Source organism: Neofelis nebulosa, chromosome 16 (genome assembly GCF_028018385.1).
Source record: "Neofelis nebulosa isolate mNeoNeb1 chromosome 16, mNeoNeb1.pri, whole genome shotgun sequence".
Taxonomy (NCBI): domain Eukaryota; kingdom Metazoa; phylum Chordata; class Mammalia; order Carnivora; family Felidae; genus Neofelis; species Neofelis nebulosa.
This window is the reverse complement of record NC_080797.1, coordinates 48,305,170-48,332,231: the sequence shown is the minus strand read 5'-3', so window position 1 is coordinate 48,332,231 and position 27,062 is coordinate 48,305,170. Positions and strand designations below refer to the sequence as shown.

The window sequence follows — 27,062 nt, the reverse complement described above, 5'->3', positions numbered from 1 at the left end:
AGACTCACCATCTTGGCAAAAGTAATTGGCTGTTGTTACAAAATGGCGGGAAGGAGGAATATGTATGGGACTCAGGTGATCCACTGAGTGCTTTATATAGTATCTCCTTGCCCAACTAAGAATGTATAGGGACAAGTACAGCAACCAAAGCCTGAGAAAGGTATGGTCACCAGTGGCTCAGACCCATCAGAAATGAAGGTTGTGTTTCACCACCAGGTAAGTCACTGAGACCAATAGAGATAATAGATAAGGGCAAATAAATTTAGAATAGATAGTGGAGAAGGGAGAGAATTAGTACCACTTGTGGCCCCAAGGCCACTGCAGTGACAAGGACTATCGTTCATCCTACTAACCTCCCTCTTCTAAGTTTCTCTGCAAGAAGAAAGACCCACCACAGTCCTGGAGGAGCTGATCCCCAAATGTGAAGTGGTGGATCTGGATGGTGAAAGGGTGGACTGTGACGGTCAGGAAGATGTACTACTTGGATCCCCCTTCAAGAAAGAACTTACATCCAGCTGCAAGGGGAGCAATTAGCAGATGATCTCCAGCTGCAGTGTCTCAGACTATACTCAATTTTTGAGCTGAGGCCATGCTTTTCCCTGGAAAATAACTGAACATGATGGAAATATGAGAGCCTGACTAGTTCTGCCCAACAGAGATACCCTCTGATTGTCAATCTTTACTCCAGAGCTTCCAAGTGAGTTGGCCAAAACTTTGTTCTAAGCATCTCCTTATTCAATCTTTTTTCCTCCCTACTTTTCTTTCACAAGTGGCAGATCCACACCAGGGTCCAGAGGCTTTACCTGTCCTATCCTGTCTCCTCCCCCTTTTTTTCTATTACAGGCATTTCACCAAAATCAACTCCTTACACTCTTAACTCCATCTCAGTGTCTGCTTCCTGGAAGATGCAACTGATACAGAGGATTACAAAAGATGGCTTCCTGCCTGTATGACTTTGGACAAGCCACTCAATCTCTCTATGCTTCAGTTTTCTCAGTATAAATGAGGATATTTGTACCTCTCTCATAGGGTTGTTGGGGGCTTAAATGTGATATTTAAGAGATTTATGAGAATTAAATGAGAGAATGCATGTAAAATGTCCAGCAGTCTTGCACATGTGATAAATGTTAGCTGTTATGCTGATAGAAGAGATAAGGCAGACTATTGGAATTTTTTAGGTTTCTCCCATCCAGGCAGATATGTTCATTTTCCTAGCACTGGAGAATAGTTATTAGTTTTTTCCCCCAGTATGATTAACATCTTCACCTGTAGTGAGAAGTATTGGTTATGCCAAATCAAGACAGTAACAATAGATCCGAAAGATAAGTAATTATAATTGTTTCTAGAAATGTGATTTTTTATTAATATAATAATGACAATCAAAATTTGAGATAGAAATTGAATTCTGATTTTGTAACTGAATGTAAATTTACATGTTAAAACAGGAAGAACAATATGCATTTTCCATATCTAAAAACAAGGATGATTTATCCTCCTGCAATGAATTTTGATGTAACATGCATGGGGTCACTGCTGTGATACATTTTGGTTTTCTATATGTGGTGTCCTTTTTAAATCAAACTTTTCATTTAATCTCATCCTCGTGTATAAACATGTACACATCTATTTTGGTTACAGTTTTCACAAAGGTAGGAAGAGGAATACCAACAGGAACTTTATCCAAAAGGTTAGAAGAGTCTAATTCAGCAAAAAAAAAAAAAAAAAAATGTTTATTAGTCCAGTGGCTAAAAGTGCCCATTATGTTATTTGAGCTGACTTTAAGTCTCATCTGAACTACATTTATGGTGAAAGGCATTCATTAAAGTACTTATTGGGGTGCCTGGGTGGCTCATTCGGTTAAGCATCCAACTTCGGCTCAGGTCATGATCTTGCGGTCCGTCAGTTCGAGCCCCACGTCAGGCTCTGTGCTGACAGCTCAGAGCCTAGAGCCTGTTTCAGATTCTGTGTCTCCCTCTCTCTCTGACCCTCCCCCCGTTCATGCTGTGTCTCCCTGTCTCAAAAATAAATAAATGTTAAAAAAATTATAAAATAAAATAAAATAAAATAAAGTACTTATTACTTCCTCTGGTGAGTCCCTCGGCTAGTGGAATTTTATTTTATTTCATTTTTTGAGCCAATTTTTTAAAAATTTAAATACAATGTAACATTGGTTTCAGGAGTAGAATTCAGTGATTCATCACTTACATACAACACCCAGTACTCATCACCAGTTCCTTCCTTAGTACCCATCACACTAGCAGAATTTTTTTTTAATGTTTATTTATCTACTTTGAGAGAGAAGAGTGCAAGTGGGGGAGGGCAGAGAGAGAGGGAGAGAGATGAATTCCAAGCAGGCTCTTCGAGGAAAGCCCAACAGGGGGCTCAAACTCATGAACTGTGAGATGATGACCTGAGCCAAAATCAAGAGTTAGACATTTAACCAACTAAGCCACCCAGGCACCCCATGCTAGTGGAATTTTAAAAGACATGTAAGCTGAAGGATTTACTTAATTATTTTCTGCATTTGATTTTTTTTTTTAATTTTTTTTTCAACGTTTTTTATTTATTTTTGGGACAGAGAGAGACATAGCATGAACGGGGGAGGGGCAGAGAGAGAGGGAGACACAGAGTCGGAAGCAGGTTCCAGGCTCCGAGCCATCAGCCCAGAGCCTGACGCGGGGCTCGAACTCACAGACCGCGAGATCGCGACCTGGCTGAAGTCGGACGCTTAACCGACTGCGCCACCCAGGCGCCCCGTTTCTGCATTTGATTTTAATGGGGAAACCAATCATTACAATGCACTAAGCCATGAGGTAGCATTACCAGCCTTTAGGAGAGAAGTTGACACTCTTTTATGTTTAATTTGGTAAATTTTTTTTTATCACCATGCCATTTTCTGCATCTGTTGCTGTTCAAATTAATTTTGAAGCAATTTTCTTACTGTAGATGGACACTGTGAGGATGAAAAATTCTCACCCTGGAAGCATCCTGGTACTTTATTTAGCCTTTCCACCAAGAACTCACCCTGAAAATCAGATTAATAAATTCACAAATGTACACATCATTTCTGAAAAAAAAATTTTTTTAACTCTGCGGATCTAGTCAATTAGAACAAAAATAATTGCCTTTTCTGTTTCTTAAAATATTATCCTAAATTTCTGTTTCAACCACTGTCCTAACAATCTCCTTGAAGATCAGTTGAATATAAAATCATAAAGATACACCTGGTCCAAAACAACAATTAAACACATCGTCCCTCCTTCTACTTTAAAGACACCGAAGCATAACAGTATAGTCTACATATTCCATACCTAGTCATTAGTTGCTGTTTCGCAAAAATAAAGCCACTGGCATATCATGTAATGTTTCTTCCTGATTCATTGCTCCTCCCTGTGACTGTTTAGAAGCTCTTTCTATCCCTATATTTGCTTCCAACATTGCACACATTTTCTTCTCGCGCTTAAAAAGGAATGTCAAGTTCCTGATCTTTTGTTAAAGATTCATTGCCAGAAATGGTTTCACAGCAGGAGCCTTCGTAGGGAGAGAGTTGGCTCACATTCCTGCTAAGAACTTAACCTGGGAATGATGGAAAAATAATTATAATCAATGTCAGAGAGCATATGGGTTTCTACCGAGAAGCCTGCCAAATAAGACCCACACTAATCCTTCCCATCTACTATCAGTCAGTTGACTCTAGCGGACAAATTCCTCATATTTGAATAAACGAAAGCCCAAATCTCACACATATTTCTCCCACATCTTAGAGGTTTCTGAAAGAAACCAGTAAGTGCCTTGCATATTTCTTAAGCTTAGTTTCCATAAACCTACAGTTACTGTGTTTTCGTGTCTATAAATGTGGTAGTGCCTTATTTCTACTTCATCCTTTAACCTGGGTGATCCATTATGATCAGTCTATAGATAGTGGAAGAAATGAGGCCATTTAAAAATATACACTGAAAAAAACCCCACATTTGAATTGCATTGCACTTTGTGTTGATGTGTCTTTCAGCTGGATACACCTCAACAGTATGTATCATTTCTGAAAGGGGAATAATGCTGAGCTGATTAAATGGAGGCAGAGACACCTAGTGCATATCATTATGGAATAAGGTCCTAGATGATTTAATTAAGATATTTATTGGTAAAGAGTGGCTTTCCAAACATTTTTCCACTGCGTTTATGTTTCACTTTGCCATCTACCCTGCTTCACTTTTCTTGGGTTATGTGCCAGGTAGTTTATAAATATATATATATACATATATATTTATATAAATGTATATGTATATATGTGTTTGTGTGCATATATATATATATATATATTTTTTTTTTTTTTAGGAGAGGATTTTCTGTTTGCAGAATCCCAGAACAGAGGGAAATCAGAGGCAGATTTGAATTTTCCTCACAAGCCTCTGTATTTCAAACATTTAAAGCCCTAGAATAATTTGCTTCTTTTCTACACAGTGGAAAGATAAAATCAAGCCTGTCTTAAACTAGCATTCTATTATTTTTGTAAGTGTAAATAAATCAATAAACACAATAAACATATTGCATTCTTTCTGGCTACACAATGCAGAGAGTAGACAAGGTGGGGGGGGGACATTCTTATTAAATATTGGTGGTTCTTATTTCCAATATTTAGAGAATTTTAAGCAAAGAGAGAAATGAATTGGAAATGAGGTTGCTGTTTGCTATTATGGAGCCCCATTTACAGATCTAGCATTTAATTAACAAAGATACAATATATTTGGCAGCTGCCTCTTTATCCTAATGCCCTTCTACTCCTATTGAGATATTCAATATAGCTGTCTGAGCATTCAAGTCATATTGTAAAACAAAGATATTTAGAGAGGAATTGTATATTGACATGGTTATTCCCTTGGCCATGCAACTCAGCCCCAACTCCCAGTGCTAAATTTACAAAGATGAAATGGCATTTTCCCCAAAGCTGCATTGTCAGCTGTTAGGAAGACTTGCATTTCACTTCTTATTTCCTCCAGCATAGTTTGTAAAACCTTGTGAAAACTCCAAGATGACCAATATCCCTGAAATAAACAGGGTGCAATTCTGTATTTACAGACTAACATGAACCAGAAATGGACATTCTCACATAGCAACTATTGAGAGCAGGATGAAAACCGGAACTCAAAGACTTTAAGGTTTTTGACTCAGAAAAAAATTCTAGCTATATTTTCTCTGTAACTGGTTTGACAGGACCTAGAAATCTAATTTGCCAGATACTGGTCCCATGTATTTTGTGAGGATACTATGTATATTACCAAAATGCTTCATAATTCAATTTATGAGGTAGCCAAATAAGATTATGGAAGATTTCTTTCTTTCTTTCTTTGAGCAGGCTGTGCTATGTTTATTAATAATAAAAACACCTCACCCACTCGTTCACTATAAAGGCACTATAAATGCCCTAGTGAATTATGTTCCCAAGTTTATTAGTAAGTTCGTTACTTAAAAAATCCAAATGGTTTTTCCTTAGGCACAATGGTATAAATGGTAGTTATATTCCAAGCATAAACCCCAAATTTGATTGACCTCTAAATCATAGGAGTAAGACCAGTCTGAGTTCCGGTTGCTAGGAGTCACATCTCTGCTGATCATTCTCCATTTATCACCTGCTCTGTGCTTTGAAAGGCTGGGCTACAAATGGATTCATTCACCTGCATTTCCTTGCAGGCTGGTTTTTACTTGGTTTTAGCCAAGAAAGGGCATGGATCATCGATGAGAGAGAAAGAGGAGAGTCAGGATGGGGTATTTCTTTGGCTATTCCTATCCTGCTTAGCTGTTGCCAATCTGGCAGTGGCTATGTTTCTCCAGACTACATCTCTAGCTGGATGGCCCTTCCTCCAAAGCTCCAGCTCTTACTGGGCCATAGGGACACCATTCATTTGCTTCCTTTGTCCTCACCTTTTGGGGGGTATAATCGCTCCATGCTCATGCCAGTCTTTGGTGTCTCAACATCCTGTGTTGGTTCTCATAACCCTGCCCATGTCTCAGTTAGCAATTCCTTCATTAGGGGCACCTGGGTGGCTCAGTCGGTTAAGCATCTGACTCTTGATTTTGGCTTAAGGCATGATCTCACGGTTTGTGAGTTTGAGTCCCACATCAGGTTCTGGGCTGACAGTGCAGAGCCTGCTTGAAATCCTCTCTCTTTCTCTCTCTGCCCCTCCCACACTCATGCTCTCTCTCTCACTCAAAACTAAATAAATAAACATTTTTTTAAAAAAAAAGAAATAATTCCTTTGGGTGCCTGGATGGCTCAGTTGGTTAAGTGTCCAACTTCTGCTTAGGCTATGATCTCGCTGTTCATGGGCTCGAGCCCCTCATCGGGCTCTATACTGACAGCTCAGAGCCTGCAACCTGCTTCAGATTCTGTGTCTCCCTGTCTCTCTCTCTCACAAAAATAAATAAACATAGGGGCGCCTGGGTGGCTCAGTCGGTTAAGCGGCCGACTTCGGCTCAGGTCATGATCTCGCGGTCTGTGAGTTCGAGCCCCATGTCAGGCTCTGTGCTAACAGCTCAGAGCCTGGAGCCTGTTTCAGAGTCTGTGTCTCCCACTCTCTGACCCTCCCCCGTTCATGCTGTATCTCTCTCTGTCTCAAAAATAAATAAACATTTAAAAAAAAATTTTTTTAATAAATAAACACAAAAAAAATTTTTTAAAGAAATAATTACTTCATTAAAATATCTTCATTTGTATGATCCATCAAGACCCTGACTAGGACAGTGAAGGATGAATGGGAAAAAGAATTTATTTCTTTGCTGGGTGCAGATGTTGCTGCCAGAATTTCAAGCAGGATCATTCATGTATCTAAGAGATACTAATTATGCTCTTCTTATGTGCCATTCAGTGTGAATAAAACAGATCTAGTCCCTGCCTTCAAGGAATTGACATTCCTACTTGGGAAGACAAACTTAGTAAATACACAAACAAGTAAACAAAATGGTTATATATTCTGGGAAGTATAGTTTAGGAAATACACAGGATGCACTGATAGAGGATCATTGAGGAGGGAGGGCCATTTTGGATAGCGTGGTCAGGGAAGGGCTTGTTGAGAAGGTGACATTTCACTGAGACCTCAAGGTTGAAGAGGAGACAGCCACTAGGAAAAAAGATGGCAAAGGGTGGAGAAGACGTGTTCCAGGCAGAAGTTGTTGAAAGTGTAAAGGCATGGGTGGGAGGAACAAACGTGGTCCACAAACCAGGACCTATGGCAGCTATTTGACTTTGAAGGAAATTGATGACAGATATTTGCAAGCCACATGGGGGGTTGAGGAAAGAAAAGTATGACTGGAGTAGAGGCCAGGTGGAGAATGGCACAAGATGAGGCTTGAAAGTTTGCTCAGAGAGCTCAGGGCAGAGCCCTGTAGGCCAGCATGAAGAATATGGATTTTATTCCAAGTATAATGGGAAGCCATGAAGAGTTTCAAAGTACAAAGTGATACAATCTTGTTGGGATGAGCACTGGGTGTTGTACCTAAGCCAATGTGACAATAAATTACATTTAAAAAAAACAAACAAAAAAAGTGTTACAATCTAGCTGCTCTACGGAGAAGGGCTTCAGGGGAAAACAAGTGGAACTGGGGAGAAGAGTCAGAATTCTATTACAATCCAGGACGAAGATGACTATGTTTTGCTGTAAAGAGGTGGGAGTGGAGATGTAGAGAAGCAGACCTCTTCGAGTTTCATGTTGGAGATAGAGCTGACAGGACTTGATAAGGAAGGGTTAGGAATGGGGTGAGGCTGGGGAAAGGGAAGACTCAAGGTGACTCCCAGGTTTCTGGCTTGGGCCACTGGCTGAATGGTGGAGATGTTAACTGAGAGGAGAAAGACTAGGGGAAGAATAGGGATGGAAAGATTGGTACGGTGAACATGTCTAAGAGTCACCCAAAGGTAAATGTCAAGCAGGCAGATGGCTCTCAGAGCCTGGGGCTCTGAGGACAGATTTGAGTTGTTTCTTAGTCAAGTAGACTCCTCAGGCCAACCTGGCTTAGGCCAAAAGTGATCTCCACCAGGCCTGGATGTAGTCACTAGAAAGCCATATGGGGTTTAGGTGTAAAGCCCCATTTAGTAAAAAGCATGCCTAGATCTTGCTTTGTCATTAGTGTACATATTTTCTTTGAAAACCTCAAAGAAGGAAATGGCTGGTTGAAAACGATTTGAGAATTCCTAGGTCCCTGATTAAACACCATCATAATCTTGCCTCTAGAGTTCCTATTTTAACATGACTTAATGGTATATTTAAAGAAGAGCCTCCAGAGTCCAGTTTGGCAGATGTACAATAATGTTCTTATGGGGAGGCACCCATAATAAAATATAAGGTTCCAAGGCTTTTCATTCCGGTTGTCATGGCAACAGCAGCAAGAGCTCTGGAGGTAGGAAGAAGGAAGAGGGAGGCGAGTGGAGAAACCAGGAGCTGTGGTGTGGTGGCTGTTAGTCTTGGGAAGATAATTAAAGACAGATATTTGTAAGCTGAATGGAGAACATACCCTATAAATTCAGGCAGTTATAAGTATATAGTTTGTCATTGGACAATTTGTTCATTCTAAGGACCGGAAATACACTTAAAAGCTTTTTCAGACCCGGGGCCTGGGAGTACATCATGCAACTGTTCTATCCCCTGTGCCCATTGCACTGCCTGGAGCTCCATGTACTTGAATGAATGAGCAGACGAGTTCCAAAAAGAAGAAACACTACTTATTTTATTTGGGTTTTAAATTGCTAGGTGGACAGATCCTTTGGGTAAAGATTCTATTTTACATCAAAACCATATACATCTTAACTACAAGTGTTGGTGAGGATATGGAGAAAAAGGAACCCTCATGCGCTGTTGGTGGGAATGCAAACTGGTGTAGCCACTGTGGAAAACAGTATGGAGGTTCCTTAAAAAAGTAAAAATAGAATGACCATATGATCCAGCAATTCCAATACTGGGTATTTACCCAAAGAGTACAAAAACACTAATTCAAAAAGATATATGCATCCTTATGTTTATTGCAGCATTATTTACAGAAGCCAAACTATGGAAACAAGTGTCCAGCGATAGGTGAATAAATAAAGAAGAATATATATATATATATATATATATATATATATATATATATATATATGATGGAATATTAAACATAAAAAAGAATGAAATCTTGCCATTTGCAACAACATGGATGGAACTAGAAAGTGTAAAGCTAAGTGAAATAAGTCTGTTAGAGAACAACAAATAAACACAATATGATTTCACTCATATGTGGAATTTAAAAAACAATAAAAACAAAAAAGGAAACAGAGACAAACCAAAAAACAGACTCTTAACTCTAGAGAACAGTTACCAGAGTGGAGGTGGGTGGGGGATGGATGAAATAGGTGAAGGAGATTAAGAATACACTTATCATGATGAACACCGAGTAATGTATAGAATTGTTGAATCATTATATTTTACACCTGAAACTAATATAACACTGTGTGTTAACTATACTGGAATTAAAATTAAAAAAAAAATTTTTTTTAACGTTTATTTATTTTTGAGACAAAGAGAGACAAAGCATGAACGGGGGAGGGTCAGAGAGAGGGAGACACAGAATCCGAAACAGGCTCCAGGCTCTGAGCTGTCAGCACAGAGCCCGACGCGGGGCTCGAACTCACGGACCGCGAGATCATGACCTGAGCCGAAGCCGGACGCTTAACCGACTGAGCCACCCAGGTGCCCCTAAAAAAATTTTTTTAAAGCATATTCATATTATGGTCAGTAATTATAGGTGACAAGCCTAAAAGGAAGACTCACCCCCAAACCAAAAGACCAAGTCTGGAAGTCTCACTCTCTAGGACTGATTCTAACAATCATTCACTAACTGTGGATGGGATATTATATAACTACATACTTCTGATGAAGGTCCATTATATAATAGGCTTTGGATTAGATTCTTGAGGTGATTAAATATTATTTATAAACTAAGGATCCAGGCACTTGGGTGGCTCGGTTGAGTATTTGACTCTTGGTCTCAGCTCAGGTCTTGATCTCAAGGTCATTGAGTTCAAGCCCTGCGTTGGGCTCCATGCTGAGTGTGAAGACTACAAAACAAACAAACAAACAAACAAACAAACAAACAAAATGTTTTAAAAATAAATAAATAAATTGAGGATCCTCAATGTATTGAAAGTTGTGAAAGTGAAGAAAGGGGACAGTGTGGACAAGAGATTCCTGTCAACCCTAAAAATCAAGGCGACCTGGAGAATGAAAATTCGTTCAAGGGTATGTAGTACATCAGGTGCTCACAAATATCCAGACATTCAAAAGGGCAAATCCCCAATGGTACGGACCCGTCCATAGCCTATGCAAAATATCTCTCAAAACCTTTCGTTTATTTTTGCTCTAATTCTGTGCTCACCAAGCAGCCAATATTGTAATTACTAATTCTGTTTCCTTCAGATGCTGAAGAGAGTACCCTGGATGAGAAACTCAATATACCCCAATAACTGGAAAAGTATATCCTCCTTCTTCAAGTTGCGCTGAGGATAAAATTCAAACCCCACCAAGATCGCACAGACCTTGTGATCTGGCCACTACTGATTTCTCCAAGCTCAACTCCCAATACTGCCCCCCTTCACTGTAAGTTGTAGTCACACTGGTTCCTTTCCATTTCTGAAACACTCCGAAATTTTCCCTGCCTACAGCCTTTGCCCTTCTAGTTTACCTGAGAGCAATGCTTTTCCTCAGATCCCCCTATGGCTGGTTACTTCTTACCAATCCTGTCTCAACTAAATGTCACCTCCCCACACAGGCTTTCTGTGATCTCTGTGCCTACCATTGCAACCCTTCCTCTTTTATGCCCCCTACCACCACCACGGTCCCTAGCTATCCCTTAGCCTGTCTTATTACTATATAATATCTTGTTTACTTTTTTATTATCTGATTCCCAAACTGGAATAAAAGTCCAACATAGCTGCAGCCCCAGCAATGACCACAGAGTTAATACTCAATAAATACTTGTGAAATCAAGTGAATGGGATGGGGCGAGAAATGACATATGAGCTGCTCTGCACTAGAGAGAAGAGATACAAATAGGGAGTGCGATCTGAGATAGATGGAACCTTCCCTTGTGCCCACAATGTAACTTCTACAAAGCACCACTAAAGTACCAGTCATTGCATATATTTTTGGTTTTGTGTGTCCCTTTACCCCAACTCCAGTGTAGACCATGAACAACTTGAAAACAAGAACCATCTTGTTCTTGTTGGCATCCCCAATGTCCCAATAAATGTTCACCGGATCCCTCAGTTCCCTGCTGAGGGAAATCGGCAGTTCAGAGAAAAAAAATAGAGATTTCCTGTTAGATGAGCTTTACTTAATTGGCTGGATAAGCGCCTGCCAGAATGAGCAGTTTCTATAAGAAAACAAAAAGATACACCGTATGGTAGTGGCAGCACCAAAAGATAGCCTTAGGTGAATCCTTTAGCCCTCCATCTGTAGTCTCCATCAGCACCCTCCAAGTAACCTCCAAAAAGATTTCAGGCAACCCCCCAGCCAGATGGCCGGTGTGAGCTCTTCCTGCCTAGAAATGCTACCACCATGTCTGTCCATGGAAATCAGACAGAAACAGCGACTACTTGACAAAAGTCCAGAAACAGACTTATAAAAACAGCCTAGCTGAAAGTAAGGGTGCACAAAGGAAGCACCAGTAAAGACCAGCATTCAACAAGGAGTGACTGGAAAGAACTGTTTAATGTTTTAAACACTGCCAAGCTGAGTAACATGAGACCGAACTTGTTATTTTGCTCGACTATATATAGTTTGCATCCTGGAATTCACTCATACTATATATAGTAGAGTTTTATTCATGCACTCCAACTGATTATGTGTGCTGGGCTGAAGTGTTACAGTGGTGCCAGAAATGAAGAGAAAATGGAAATCTTCCACAGACCTATGGGCATGTTCTTTACGCCCACTGCCATTTTCACTAATGCGTGGCGGCGGCAGAAAGCTAATTGAGACCAGCCATGGAATAACAGGCTAGAACCTCTGCTGCAAAGAATGCCTCTTTTCAGTCTTTTCCTTGTGGAGTATTTATTTATTTAAGAACTGGCTATGGTCATCATTCAGAAATACAAAGAGGGTTTAAAGGCCCAAATAATTACCCAGCTTTTATAACAAAAGAATAACACAAAAATAGTTTCTTGTCCAGTCTCACTCAAGAAAGCCAGTTCTATTAAACTGCTCATCATTAGCTGTTTCATAAATCTCAGTCTTTGGGATTTAAGTAATTTTTATTTAACTGCTGCTCTTTCTTGATTAAAATAGCAATTGTTCTGACCTGCTTCCTAAAGTAAAATGTCCTCTGAATAGCCTGTTTTAGGCTGAGAAACTCATTTTAATTTCGGAGTCTCAGGTCTCTTTTAAAAAGCTACTTTTGGTCATCTCCTTAAAACTGGAGATGTCTGGTAAAGTTCCTAAAGGGTCTTTACTGAGAGGGGAGTGTGGTAGACATATTTAGTGTTTTTACTGCCCAGCATCTATCATCCCTTATTGACAATATACCCCAGTTTCCCTTTGGGGTATTATTTCTCTCCTTTCTACCATCACACTTCCCATGAAGCACACTTCACTCCTGTGCCCACAGCACAGCCAATGGTAGCATGCTATCTCTTTGATTACAGGGATGGATTGGGAGTTGAGCACATGGTTCAAAATAGGCCAATCAAAACCCATAAGACTCAGGCAGCTGGGTGGCTCAGTCAGTTAAACATCTGACTCTTGATTTCAGCTCAGGTCATGATCTCATGGTTCATGAGTTCAAGCCCCACATCAGGCTCCATGCTGACAGTATGGAGTCTGCTTGGGATTCCCTCTCTCTCTACCTCTATCTCTCTCTCGGCCCCTCCCCCCACTCTCTCACTCCTCAAAATAAATAAATAAACTTAAAAAAAAAAACCATAAGGCTCAATTCTGGGACATTTACTGGAGCTCTTTGAGGAAAAGGTGGTCTTTTTTCTGTAATTGGTTGTGGTGGTCTTGATTGCCCATAGCTGCCAGAGACCACTGGCAACTATAGAACAGAACTAACTCAGGAGGTAGAGCTGAGGATCCCGATCCCGATCTTCCAAGTATTTTTTATTTCAACTTAACTTTGTTTTTCATGATTCCAAACTAAAAGGTATACACAAATAGATTCTACTCTTTCTCTTGCCCCACTCCAGCTCTTTTCCTTAATGGGTAATAATTTTTATTGTTTTTGGTTTATTCTTCCAGTGTTGCTTCATGCAAATAAAATAAAATATGAATATATTTTTTACTTCCCCATTTTTGTTCTGCATGCATTTTATTTCTTCAATATATGTTCATTCAAAGAATACCCTTCTTTGAAATTCTATGGTGCCTTTGATTATTCCTGGTTGCTTTCCACATAATATTTGAAATGGCTCAGAGCCTTATTTAGCATATCCTACCACTTCTCTGCTTTGTTACCCTGGAGACATCATGATTTAATACTGGAGAATCCTATTTCACCAGAATTAGAGAATTCAAATTGAGGAGCTAAAATGAGGGTCCAATGCCAAACTAAAAAAAAGACTTTCTAGAAAGTCTAATCTGAATACTACCAAACAGAGACTATTTCAGGCAGTGGAGGAAAAGTAGAGGGGGATGCCAAGAAGCCTAATTTTTTAGACCAAAAACAGAGATTGGCAGTGACAGGTACCTGAGCAGATAACCCAGAAAGAAGAGTATACATTGCTACCAAATGATCCATTATTTTGAATAGATGTCAAATTCAGTTCTTTTGGTTGGTCAGAAATCTCTGATCAAAGTAATATACTGACCCACATGATCTCTTTTTTTTTTAATTTTTAAATGTTTTTATTTTATTTTTGAGAGAGAGAGAGAGAGACAAACAGGCAGAGTATGAGTGGGGGAGGGGCAGAGAGAGAGGGAGACAATCTGAAGCAGGCTCCAGGCTCTGAGCTGTCAGCACAGAGCCCGACACGGGCTCAAACCCACGAACGGCGAGATCATGACCTGAGCCAAAGTTGGACGCTTAACTGACTGAGCCACCCAGGCACCCCTGTTTGTTTGTCTTTTTAAAGTTTCTTTTGGTCACTTTTTCTTTTCTTATATTGCAGAACTGTATATTGATATACCCAGTGAGGGCTGATATTTTCTCTGACTTGGATAGATTTTAAACGGGTTACATAAACACATTACCATTTATGGTTTCGTGCAGGTCTTTTTCTTTTTTAATGTTTATTTATTTTTTTTGATGAGAAAGACAGATGGTGAGAGAGAGGGGGGCAGAGAGAGAGGGAAACACAGAATCTGAAGCAGGCTCCAGGCTCTGAGCTGTCAGCATAGAGCCTGAGGTGGGGCTCGAGCCCATGAACAGTGAGATCATAATCTGAGCTGAAGTCGGATGCTTAATCAACTGAAGCCAGGTGCCCCCATGCACATCTTAATAGAAGTAAATGAGCTAGGCATTCTGTTCTTTTATCCTTTAAGCATTTAATAAATAAATAAATAAATAGCATTTATCGCTTACTTTCTTTTTGATCTAAAATTCTAATTGGGGAGTTAGAAGAATCATGAGAAATTTTTTTTAGGTAAATATATTTGCCAATTGTGTTTTACCAAGCTACAAACCCCAAGGAATGAATGAAATACAAAGCAGATGTTCACAAAGAAAATAGACCTTATAACAATATACTGCAGTAGTCCCCTCTCCCCCACCACCCCCTTCCCCCCACCTTATCCACAGGGATATATTCCAAGACCTCCAGTGAATGCCTGAAACTGCAGATAGTACCGATCCCTATATATACTGTTTTTACCTATACCTTGGAGATATTGTAGGTTTGGTTCCAGACGACCGCAATAAAGCAAATATCACAATAAAGCAAGTCAAATGAATTTTTTGGTTTCCCAGTGTATATAAAAGTTATGTTTACACTATACTGTAGTCTATTAACTGTGAAATAGCATTAAGTCTAAAAAAACACACCAATGTATATACTTTAATTTTAAAATATTGCTTAAAAAATGCTAGTCATTGTCTGAGATTTCAGTGAGTGGTTAATCACTGATCACAGATCACCATAACAAATATAATAATAATGAAAAAGTGTGAAATATTGGAAGAATTACTAAAATGTGACACAGAGCAGAAAGTGAGCAAATGCTATTGGAAAAATGGAACCAACAGATTTGTTCCCTGCAGGGTTGCCACAAACCTTCAATTTATAAAAACACACTATTTATGGAGCGCAATAAAGTGAAGCACAATAAAATGAGCTATGGCCATACATACATACCTATGACACAGTTTAATTTACAAACGAGGCCCAGGGGCACTTGGGGGGCTCAGTTAGTTAAGCGTCTGACTCCTGGTTTTGGCTCAGATCATGATTTCAAGGTTTGTGAGTTGGAGCCCTGAGCCCTGCATCAGGCTTCGTGCTGATAGTGCCAAGCCTGCTTAGGATTCTCTCTCTCTCCCTCTCTCTCTGCCCCTCCTCTGCTTGTGCTCTCTCTCTCTCTCTCTCAAAAATTAATAAACTTAAAACAGCAACAGATGAGGCACAGTAAGAGATTAATAACAAAAACTAATAATAAAATAGAGTAATAATATATTGTAATAAAACTTACGTGAATGTGGTCCTTCTCTCTCTCTCAAAATATTGTACTATATTCACCCTCCTTCTCCTGATGATGTGAGATAACATGCCTATGTGATGAGATGAAGTGCGGTAAATGACCTAGCCTTAGGCTGCTATGGACCTTCTGAGAGTCAGAAGGAACATTTGCTTCCTGACCACAGATGACTGTGGGGGTGGAGGTTGGGGGGGGGGAGGGAACTGAAGTGGCAGAAAACAAAACCCCAGATAAGGGAGGGGGCAGGGGATTAATGAATAGTTTTAGTAAAACGTAGCCTTTGTAACTACGGGATAAAACTTCATCTTTTCTGTCCTAAAAATGAAATATTTGTTTGCTGGTCAGGTGATGTTGTGAATGCATTTCCAGATGCTGGATCTTAGGAAACAATTATTGAACATACTTTATTCTCAAATATGTGCTACTATTAATTAAGATAAATGTTTTATGCTATTGTCAAATTTCAGTAATTTTGTTTTGGGTGCAAGAAAGCCACCAAAAACATTTATTTTGGAGCTAATGCTATTTTTCTAAGAAAGCACATTTTATGAAAGCTAATTCAGCATAAACTTATCCTAGCCATAAATCTATAGACTCAAAATGTGATTTGGCTTCCAGATTTACACTTGCTTCAATTAAAAAAGGTTTCAATTAAAAATCACTAAGTTATGTCTACACATCAATTAATTTTTGCCTCAGGGCATGAACCATTTCTATATTAAGTAGCCTAATAGAAAACACTTTACTTTAAAGGTTTTATTTCTTCACTAACACACCATGTGTGAAAATACATTCTTGGCACAATATATTATACAATAGAGTTTGATTACTTACGCATGTTTCTGACATTTAAAATACCTGTATTGTCTTCAGGAGGTAATACAGAGTATATGAGGCTGTAGACTACAAACAATAGAAAAACAAGTTGGTTCACAATTTGAATAGACTGGAATGTGTAACCAAAGAACAATGGAGACACTCCTTGTTTGTGGCTTTCTTAGAATGTAGTAAACAACCGTCTTTCAAGGACCGGGTTAGCAACCAAAAATTGTAACAAAACAAAATCTTAAGGAAGCCTTGCAGAAGAGAAACTAGTACATTAGATGAGTAATCCAGAGGGGGAGTGGGGTGGGGGAAGGAGACAATGAAATCCACAAGAAGATTTGGCCATCTAGAAACCTGGATTTATAGGGGCACCTGGGTGGCTCATTCGGTTAAGTATCCAACTTCAGCTCAGGTCATGATTTCATGGTTTGTGAGTTTGAGCCCCACATCTGGCTCTGTGCTGACAGCGCAGAGCCTGGAGCCTGCTTCAGATTCTGTGTCTGCCTCTCTCTCTGCCCCTGCTCCACTCACCCTCTGTCTCTGTCTCTCTCTCTCTCTTGCAAAAATAAATAAACATTTAAAAAAATAAAAAAAAAAAGAAACCTGGATGTATATACATTTATATAATACTAAGGGCATTTGATTCTGCTATGATGCCGACCTAAAAGATAGTGGAATTAAAAACAAAAAACTGCAATAATTAGTACAATCGCTTCTTTGTTTTTCTTCCCTCCTAACTGCTAATCACCCCATCACAGAGCTTCCACTTCCTCTTTCCTTGCTCACCAAGGACCTTTGAGTCACTTTTACTCTTTACAAAATTTAATTGGCAATGATGCTGTTATAAATATCAAATTATTCTTCGTGAAATTATCTGCTTTATAATGACTAAATGTCACCATTATATTCTAAATCCACTTCCCTTATAAAAATGCCTTTATGGAATGAGTCATTTTTCTTTCAAGGCTTCTCAAGCTGAGAATGTCTTATCAGTCATAATTTTTTAAAATAGTATCAGGGCACAGATCTTCTAGGTCTCAAACCATTTTATAGGGCATTTAGGTCTAATACATTTGTGCCTCTGCTGCATTTGTGTGAGGGCTATTGTTAGCATTGGACCTGAGGTTTTACAAAGTAGTTAGTGAGGGATTAAATTAATTTAGGTCAGACCTTTAGCCACTGGCTATCATAATAATACATTTTCTACTATTTGCATGTTTCCATATATTTCCAGAACACCATGGTTTTGCTATTTACTTTGTAGAATTTGCAACTCCTTCAATTACCTCAGAGTTATTTTTAATTCTTAAAACAAGATTAAATTGCTTACATTTAAAAAATGTAATACATACTATTTAAAATATATTTATATATTTTATATATGATTCCATATATAATGTGTATATGTATACACGCATGCACACACACACACACACACACACACACACACACACACACATATAATGGTGCCTTTGGAGAAAGAAGGAAAACTCCAAACTAAATGCAAGCAATATGGAAATTCCTTTGCCCTAGATTAATTTACTTAGAACAGAGGACTCTTTGTCCATGTCTGGTGGCAAAAGAGAAGTTCTAATGATCAATATTCTACAGGATTCTATCAAACAAGCCTGAATTGAGTTGCTTTTTTGAATGTTGTTTGCATAATTTAGTTAAAAAAGGAAATGTCTAGAAAGGACGGATGGGGAAAAAATAAATTTCTGTGATGTTAAATTCCTATATGTGCACTCTGACGATTTAAACATTACTCAACACACGTGCTAGTCAGCTTAAGTTGCTAACTGAATATAGGTCCCAAGAGATTAATAAATGTACCTACCACCTTTGGAGAACTCTAGTTACAGATCAGCCATTTCCTCTTCCTGTCCCTGCTTCTCAGTAAGTGACTGCTGTTTCACATTATCCAGAGTGGCATAGTCCAACTTAAGTAAAACATCGTGGTTCTTAATGAGAAGTTTCAAATGCATCTTGCCCTCATAGTTAGCTTTTAGTGAACAGCCAGGGCTAAAGAGCTGCTATTAAAAGAACGGTATTTTCTTTATAGCCGGTTCTTGCCCTGAGACTAAAGTATGTTTGGTTAAGGATACTAAGTTGAGACAGGCTCCTTCATAAAAAAGAAGAAGAAGATGAAGAAGGAGAAGAAAAGAAATATTAAGAACAAGTTCTGCGATGTTTTTATAATAATTCAAACTGAAAGCAAACGAATGCTCCACTTTTTAGCACACAAAAAAAGAATGAGTATATATTTCATTCTATTTATTTTTTGAGTTATTGCCAAGAAAAGACAGTTCTTTATACAATCCCATGTGGAATGAGTCTTAGGGGTAAAAAAAATGGATTATGTGCCTTAAGAAGGACGATGCTACAGATTCAAGAAGAGAGGATCCAGAGGGACTGACAAAACTCTTAATTGCTCAGACTTGAGGGGACTGTCCCTGAGTTGAGATAAGTGATTTTCAGGATATGCAGTTTTTAAAAAATGGCTGCTTTGGTGGTGTTTACCTTTCATACTTTTCTTCTCTGCAACCACGCATGACCAAATTCAATTATTATTTATATTCTCACACTTGAACAGGTATAAGTGCCCCTCTCACCACCTTCCACTTCCCCTAATACATGACTTCTCTCTTTTGTCTCCTTATTTTACCCTCTCTTTGCTCTCTCTTACCCTTCCTCCTGAGGATTTCCTAAGCAGTGTTTACAGGTTGCCTGCCACGCACCAAAAACATCTCTCACCATAATCTCAGGCCTTTTCCTTCTATATACTTCTTATGGGCAGCCTGTGTAAGAACTGCCCAGTCCTGTTATTCTGGAATCGCTCTCCCCTGTTCATTCTTTCTCTAAAGATAAAGCAAGGAACTCTAATGTTGAGAACATGTCTAACCAGAATGAACATGAAAACCAGCCAAAGAAAATGTCCCCATTTCCCCTTCTCAAGTTTATGAGGAAATATATAATGTGGGTCTACATCTGTGTTATCGCACTTAGTTTATACAGTTCATGAGAGAAAGATTTGATTCCTGGCTCTGCTACTTATTGTCTGGGTGATCTTGGACAAGTTACTTAACCAGATGCCTGAAATCCTTTCTGGAACAAGGCAATGGTATAAACAAATAAATGATCTTGCTCAAACTTAATTTCCTAATTTAGAGGAAAGATAGCTTAGAGGTTAAAAGCACAGCCTCTGAACTTAAATATCCTTGGGTGGGAGTCCGGGACTTTCCATTGACTTGAAATAAGGCCTTAGTTTCCTCATTTGTGAAGTAGAGACAATAATAATATCAACCTCATAATGTTGTGGTAAACACTGAGTGAGATGATGCATAGAAAGCTTTTAACACATGGGAATGCAAGCTGGTGCAGCCACTCTGGAAAACAGTATGGAGGTTCCTCAAAAAAACTAAAAATAGAACTACCTTATGACCCAGCAATTGCACTACTAGGCATTTATCCAGGGATACAGATGTGCTGTTTTGAAGGGACACATGCACCCCAATGTTTACAGCAGCACTATCAACAATAGCCAAAGTATGGAAAGAGCCCAAATTGTCCATCGATGGATGAATGAATAAAGAACATGTGGTATATATATACATTGGAGTATTACTTGGCAATCAAAATGAATGAAATCTTGCCATTTGCAACTACGTGGATGGAACTGGAGGGTATTATGCTAAGTGAAATTAGTCAGAGAAAGACAAAAATCACATGACTTCATTCATATGAGGACTTTAAGAGACAAAACAGATGAACATAAGTGAAGGGAAACAAAAATAATACAAAAACAAGGAGGGGGACAAAACAGAAGAGACTCATAAATATGGAGAACAAACTGAGGGTTACTGGAGGGGTTGTGGGAGGGGAGATGGGCTAAATGGGTAAGGGGCACTAAGGAATCTACTCCTGAAATCATTGTTGCCACTATATGCTAACTACTTTGGATGTAAATTTTAAAAAATAAAAAATAAAATAAAAAAAAAAAGAAAAGAAAGCTTTTTTTTAAATGTTTATTCATTTTTGAAAGACAGAGAGAGACAGAGCACAAGCAGGGGTGGGGTGGAGAGAGAGGGGGACACAGAATCTGAAGCAGGCTCCAGGCTCTGAGCTGTCAGCACAGAGCCTGATGCGGGGCTTGAATCCATGAACTGCGAGATCATGACCCGAGCTGAAGTCAGATGCTCAACTGACTGAGCCACCCAGGTGCCCCAGAAAAGAAAGCTTTTAACACAGTGTCTGGAACTCCATATGATCACTAATGCTGTTTTTTTTTTTTTAATTTTTTTAATGTTTATTTATTTTTGAGAGGGGAGGACAGAGAGAGACACACACACAGAATCTGAAGCAGGCTCCAGGCTCTGAGCTGTCAGCACAGGGCCTGATGCGGGGCTCAAATCCACGAACCACAAGATCATGACCTGGGTAGAAGTTGGACACTTAACTGACTGAGTCACCCAGATGCCCCTATACTGTTATTTTTAAAAAGGTATCATCATGACAAAATCTTGGAGGCTGTATCACAATGTTAAAAGTGAAATACCATTTTATGGAAATAATCTACTGTGAAATAATAATAGTCATATATATATTATAATATGGCTCTGCCCTTGGTTCTTGGCTCAGAACTCCTAATACTCTTGTAAATAAGGGGTGGTAGAAGAATTTTTTGTTCTAACATGTAGTCTTTGGTTCCTGACCTAGAGCTCCAAAGATCTTCGTAATTTCCTCCATGATAGGACTGTCTTTGTTCTAATGAAGTGACTCTTGGTGGGTTCCTAGATGGGAGCTGGTCATTAGAGAGACCAAGCCATGATTCAAAGCTTGGAATTTTCAGCACGCCCTCCCAATTCTCTACTCCAGAGAAGATGCATCATGCCTATGTGATGAAGCCTCCACAAAAGTCCCAAAAATGCAGAGTTCAGAGCTTCTAGGTAATTATTTTCACATGCAAGTCAAAAAGATAAGACTTTTTAAGCAATCTGTTCAACCCAAATTAACAACAATCTCTTAATATAATCAAATATTTAGCATTTAAATTTCCAGTGTCTCAGTCTCACAGTTCATAGGCTCAGGCCCCACATCAGGCTCTGTGCTAACAGCCCAGAGCCTGGAACCTGCTTTGGATTCTGCATCTCCCTCTCTCTTTACCCCTCCCCCAGTTGCACTCTATCTTTTTCTCTCTTTCAAAAATAAGTAAATATTAAAAACAATTAAACTTCCAATGTCTCATGTCATAATTTTATTTAATGTGTGTGAATCAGGATCAAAATAATGACCACATATTGCAACATGCCATTATGTCTTTTAAGTTTAAAAAAATTTTTTTGAATGCTTATTTATTTTTGAGAGAGAGAGAGACAGAGCATGAGTGGGAATGGGGCAGAGAGAGAGGGGGAGACATAGAATCTGAAGCAGGCTCCAGGCTCTGAGCTGTCAGCACAGAGCCCAACGCGGGGCTCAAACTCATGGACTGCAAGGTCATGACCTGAGCCAAAGTCGGACACTCAACCAACTAAGCCACCCAGGCGCACCTATGTCTTCTAAGTTTAAATTCCCTTGCCATCCCATTTTCCTATTTCTTGCAATTTATTAGTTGAATAAATTGGGTTATTTGTCCTAAAATTTCCTATAATCTGGATTTTGCTGCCTGCACCCCTGTGGTGCAATTTTACTTACTTTTTTGTGGTTTTTTTTTGTTTGTTTGTTTGTTTGTTTTTCATCTGCATTTCCTGTATATTGGTAATTGGATATCAGTGCTGAATCAGATTCAAGTTTGATTTTTTTTATCAACACTACTTGATGGGTGGTATTGAGTTCTTTCATTGGGAGGCACATAATATCTAGTTGTCTTTTTGGGACATTGACAGTCATTGATGCTCAATGACTAGATCCATTAATTTGTTAAGAATTACAAAATGGGGCGGGGCGGGGAGGGGGGTGCGCCTGGGTGGCTCAGTCGGTTAAGCGGCGGACTCAGGTCCTGATCTTGCAGTCCGTGAGTTTGAGCCCCGCGTCGGGCTCTGTGCTGACAGCTTGGAGCCTGGAGCCTGTTTCAGATTCTGTGTCTCCCTCTCTCTGACCCTCCCCTGTTCATGCTCTGTCTCTCACTGTCTCAAAAATAAATAAAACGTTAAAAAAAATAAAAAAAAAAAAGAATTACAAAATGGGGGAAAAGAGAATTATAACATGGGGATATTTTGTTTCAAAGATGCATTTATCATTTGTTATCTGGAAGTTCCATAAAGAGAAATTTTCCTCTACCTACCATGTGGTTACCCAAGGATACAATTAGAATAGAAAAAGCAGAATGGCATAATAAATACTTCAGTCATTTCCTTTACTTTCCAGTTTTCAAAACAGTGAGTTATTAGATTACTATTTAAAATTCAAGTAAGGACTTATTATGAAAAAAAAAAAAAGAACTTTAGAATGTACAGTGTATAAGCATCAGAGTTTTTGTTTTATTTCTTAAAATTTTAATGACACATAAAAATAAAAGGCTAAGAATTTCAAGGTTGGCAGCTGTGTACAGACCCAGAGAACATTCTGTCTATACAGGAGCACAAAGGAAGATTCTGGAGAGCTCTGGGAAAACTGTGGAAGTGGCATGTGCTAACATTTGGGATACATTGTTAATAGGTACACGACTGGGTACTGAAATGCTTGGGAAAAATTGGATGGGTTCATGAACAAATAAGCAAATAAAAACACATGGCAATTTTTAACATAGGAAAAATAAAGATTGTTGAAGATAGGCGGTGTGGTTAAGAATGCAACTTGGCTTGTCTGTTAACAGTATTTGGCCATAATAATGTAAACACAGCCTTTGGTATAACAAAAGTGTTGATATGCTTATGCAGGGAACACAGGAAAAAGGGAAATGGGAAATGTGGTATGGAGATACAAAACCCTCCTCTCTACAGCATGGTGGGGAGTCAGTAGATTTTATCTAAATCATTCAGTCAAGAAGCTATATAAAAGAATATTATTTAGAAAGAGTAATAATGTTAGGAAAAAAACAGTTAAAAGAGTTGAAGTGATTGCCTCTGGGGAGTAGAACTGGGTGGTATGTGGGGATGTTGCAGGGGACTGATTTTTTATTAGAAATCTTAGGCAACATTCATGCTATTATATACATGTATTACATGTATAAAATAGAAATTAACATATAAATAAAGGGATAAATTGTCCATGCAAGATGAAAAATATAGAAAAAAGAGCTGAAGAGTGAAGTTTACTCTCAGGTCAGAAAAAACAACACACAAAAACGTTTCAGCTTGCATTTAATCTGTAGATTTAACAAAAATCTCTTTCACATACTCGCAGTAGGCTTCTATGCCTAAAAAACTTCTCTACTTCCAGTACATTCTTTTTCTTTTTCTTTTTTTAATGTTTATTTACTATTGAGACAGAGAGAGAGACAGAGCATGAGCAAGGGAGGGGCAGAGGGAGGGGGAGACACAGAATCTGAGGCAGGCTCCAGGCTCTGAGTTGTCAGCACAGAGCTCGATGCAGGGCTCAAACTCACAAACTGTGAGATCATGACCTGAGCGGAAGTCGGACGCCTAACCAACTCAGCCACCCAGGTGCCCCAACTTCCAGTACATTCTTAATCATAACCACCAGCTTGCACTGCAGTCCTTCACAGATTATCCAGTCACTTTTGTCTTATGATCTCATGCCTAAATCTAAACCTGATTTCCAGCTAAATCCTCTTCTGAATCAGCGTATCAACTACATTGATCTCACAAGCAGTATGTGATCAAGCCCCAGTAAACACTACAAAGGCTTGGGTAAACTTCCCTTTTTGGCAATACTGTGAGCACAAGGTCACACACATCATGGTCAGGACTCCATGATCCCATGGCGAGAAGAGGGCCAGAAGTTCTATGTTAGGACCCCTCCTGGACTCTGCCCTTGTGTCTCTGCCTTGTCTGATTTTAATTTGTATTCTTTTGCTATATTAAAACTGAAATCATAAGTGTAGTACTTCCTGAGTTCTGTGTGTTGCTCTAGCAAATTATCGAATTGAGGGTCGTCATAGGAACCTCTGAATTGATAGCCAGCTAGTCTGAAATGAGGATGGCCCTGGTTTTGAAGTCTGGGGTGGTCCAGAGCCAGCGGCCAAGAAAGAACCTGCGGGCAAGAAGAGCTGCACCGGGGTCGTGAGGGGTAACTCATTATATACCCTCAGATTGAGAGGGGGGTCAGGGATAGAGTAAGTCTCCAAGGAATTTTGGAAGCAAGGTTTCCAGGACCTTGAGAGACTAGCTGTTGCTAGGGAAACACCATTTATTACTGTTTACTAAAACCTCAGTCATGAGACCCTTCAGATGTATATCAGGGGCCATAAGCTTGAAGTACGATTGCCAGCATATATCTTGGAGGAGTTGAGATAAAGGCAGTTTCCAAAGGAATTTTTATATGTTAAAGTAGACTTACAAGATCCTCCAGGTTGGGATAATGTTAAGCTAAGATTCCCTTTTGCCCCTAGCAAAGTGTCATCATCCAGGCAGCTGAACTCCTAGAGGGAGGTCACTCTACTGGTTTCAAGGACTTGTCAGTGGGCTGTAGCCAGTATGGGAATTTAATTTTTCATTTGCCTCAGTTTCCCACAACACCATGGCAAGCATTTAAACCCCTTTCCTTTGTTCTTGGGCAGCCAGGAGTATCCAAGGAAAATCACATACATTCATATCACATACCTGGGAGTGGGGGTGCTGTTAGCCTCCACTTTACCCCCAGCTTGCCCATGCTCCCTCATCACTGGGAACCCACAAACTTGTGACTGGTGTCTAAGTGAGAGAAGTCATGTGGGGACTGTTCCCCAAAATGTACACTTAGCTAAACTCATTGTAGTAGCTGAACATTAGGGAGGTGCCAGTGTAGGAAAGGCCACGTGGGAACTGCAAGTCCTTCTAAGTGAGTATCAGACTCTGCTCACTTCTCTAGTCTGTGCTGCAGCGCCCTCCCCACACCTCCAGCCACTGGACAACCACCTCAGGCTCAGCATGTCTTCCTATAGCCCCAGATCTCAGAGACCAATCCTGTCCTTAGACTACAGGTGTTTAAGGAGCTCTGGCCCAACACTCTGGGACTCAACACTAGCGCTCTGTCAGAGCACAGGGAGAAACAATCAACAGACCTGGTGTAGCAGCTGGGGTCTTGTTAGAAAGAAGTTGACTAGGGGCGCCTGGGTGGCGCAGTCGGTTAAGCGTCCGACTTCAGCCAGGTCACGATCTCGCGGCCCGTGAGTTCGAGCCCCGCGTCAGGCTCTGGGCCGATGGCTCGGAGCCTGGAGCCTGTTTCCGATTCTGTGTCTCCCTCTCTCTCTGCCCCTCCCCCGTTCATGCTCTGTCTCTCTCTGTCCCAAAAATAAATTAAAAAACGTTGAAAAAAAAAAAAATTTAAAAAAAAAAAAAAAAAAAGAAAGAAGTTGACTAGGGCCTGGGTGGCTCAGTCGATTAAGTGTCCAACTGTTGATCTCAGCTCAGGTCTTGATCTCAGGGTTGTGAGTTTCAAGCCCCAGGTTGGGCTCTGCACTGGGCATGGAGGAAAGGAAGGAAGGAAGGCAGAAAGAGACAGAGAAGGAGGGAGGGAAGGAAGGAAGGAAGGAAAGAAGAAAGCAAAGAAGAATTTAAAGGAATTTCCTACGGAAGGGTGGTCCCAGGCAACCAAAGGGATAGATCAGTTGGTAGCCAAGAATAGCAGCCCTAGACTCACAGACAGAAGGAGGGAAAATGGAAGATGATTCTGTAAAGGCAGCTGTTCTGTGCCACAGCCAGTGGCAAGTAACCTGTTTTTTCTTTCCCCTTGTCTGCAGGGCTCTCCAGTAACAGACACAGCTGGAGTTAGGGGCAAGGGAGGCTGTTGACATACCCCATGTAGGTCAGCTGATGGGGTGGAGAGGAACAGAAAGCAGATCTGGAGGTATAGAAGGGAGATATTAAGCACCTGGTTTCAGATCCGTTCTCTGTACCTACCAGCTATGTGATCTTTATTTTTTTCAACGTTTTTTTTTTTTATTTTTATTTTTGGGACAGAGAGAGACAGAGCATGAACAGGGGAGGGGCAGAGAGAGAGAGGGAGACACAGAATCGGAAACAGGCTCCAGGCTCCGAGCCATCAGCCCAGAGCCTGACGCGGGGCTCGAACTCACGGACCGCGAGATCGTGACCTGGCTGAAGTCGGACGCTTAACCGACTGCGCCACCCAGGCGCCCCCCAGCTATGTGATCTTTAACACGTCATGTAAACTCAGTTCCCTCTTTGATAAAACAGAGGGTTTCAGTAACCAAGGACCAAAAGGAAATAATGTACATGAAGTATTTAGCATAGCAAAGTCATAGCAGAGGCTCTGTATCCGGCAGACAGTAGTACGAAGTAGGATTGCTGCTCTGCCTCTGCCTTTAAGCCTAGCTCTCATGCCTGGGCTTCTGACTTGCTTCTGAGACCCAGATGCCCCCAGTACCCCATTCTGATAATAGGATCCAGGTTATTTTTATTGTGCCAGAGGCCCTGTTATTCACTTTATCCTACAGCCTCCTAGGAATGACACCTTGCTGCAGGCTTGTAGGTAACC

The 27,062-nt window shown here is 40.0% G+C and overlaps 1 long non-coding RNA gene and 1 pseudogene across 1 annotated transcript in view; one reads left to right on the top strand and one right to left on the bottom strand.

Moving 5' to 3' along the window:
* Window positions 1-11,157, top strand: part of LOC131498070 (uncharacterized) — a 65,745-nt gene extending 54,588 nt beyond the window's left edge. The window contains exon 3 of the long non-coding RNA XR_009255273.1: window positions 10,437-11,157. This is a non-coding gene — a long non-coding RNA (uncharacterized LOC131498070). The remainder of the gene's footprint in view (window positions 1-10,436) is intronic.
* Window positions 1-27,062, bottom strand: part of LOC131498065 (glyceraldehyde-3-phosphate dehydrogenase-like) — a 141,676-nt pseudogene that overhangs the window by 50,085 nt on the left and 64,529 nt on the right.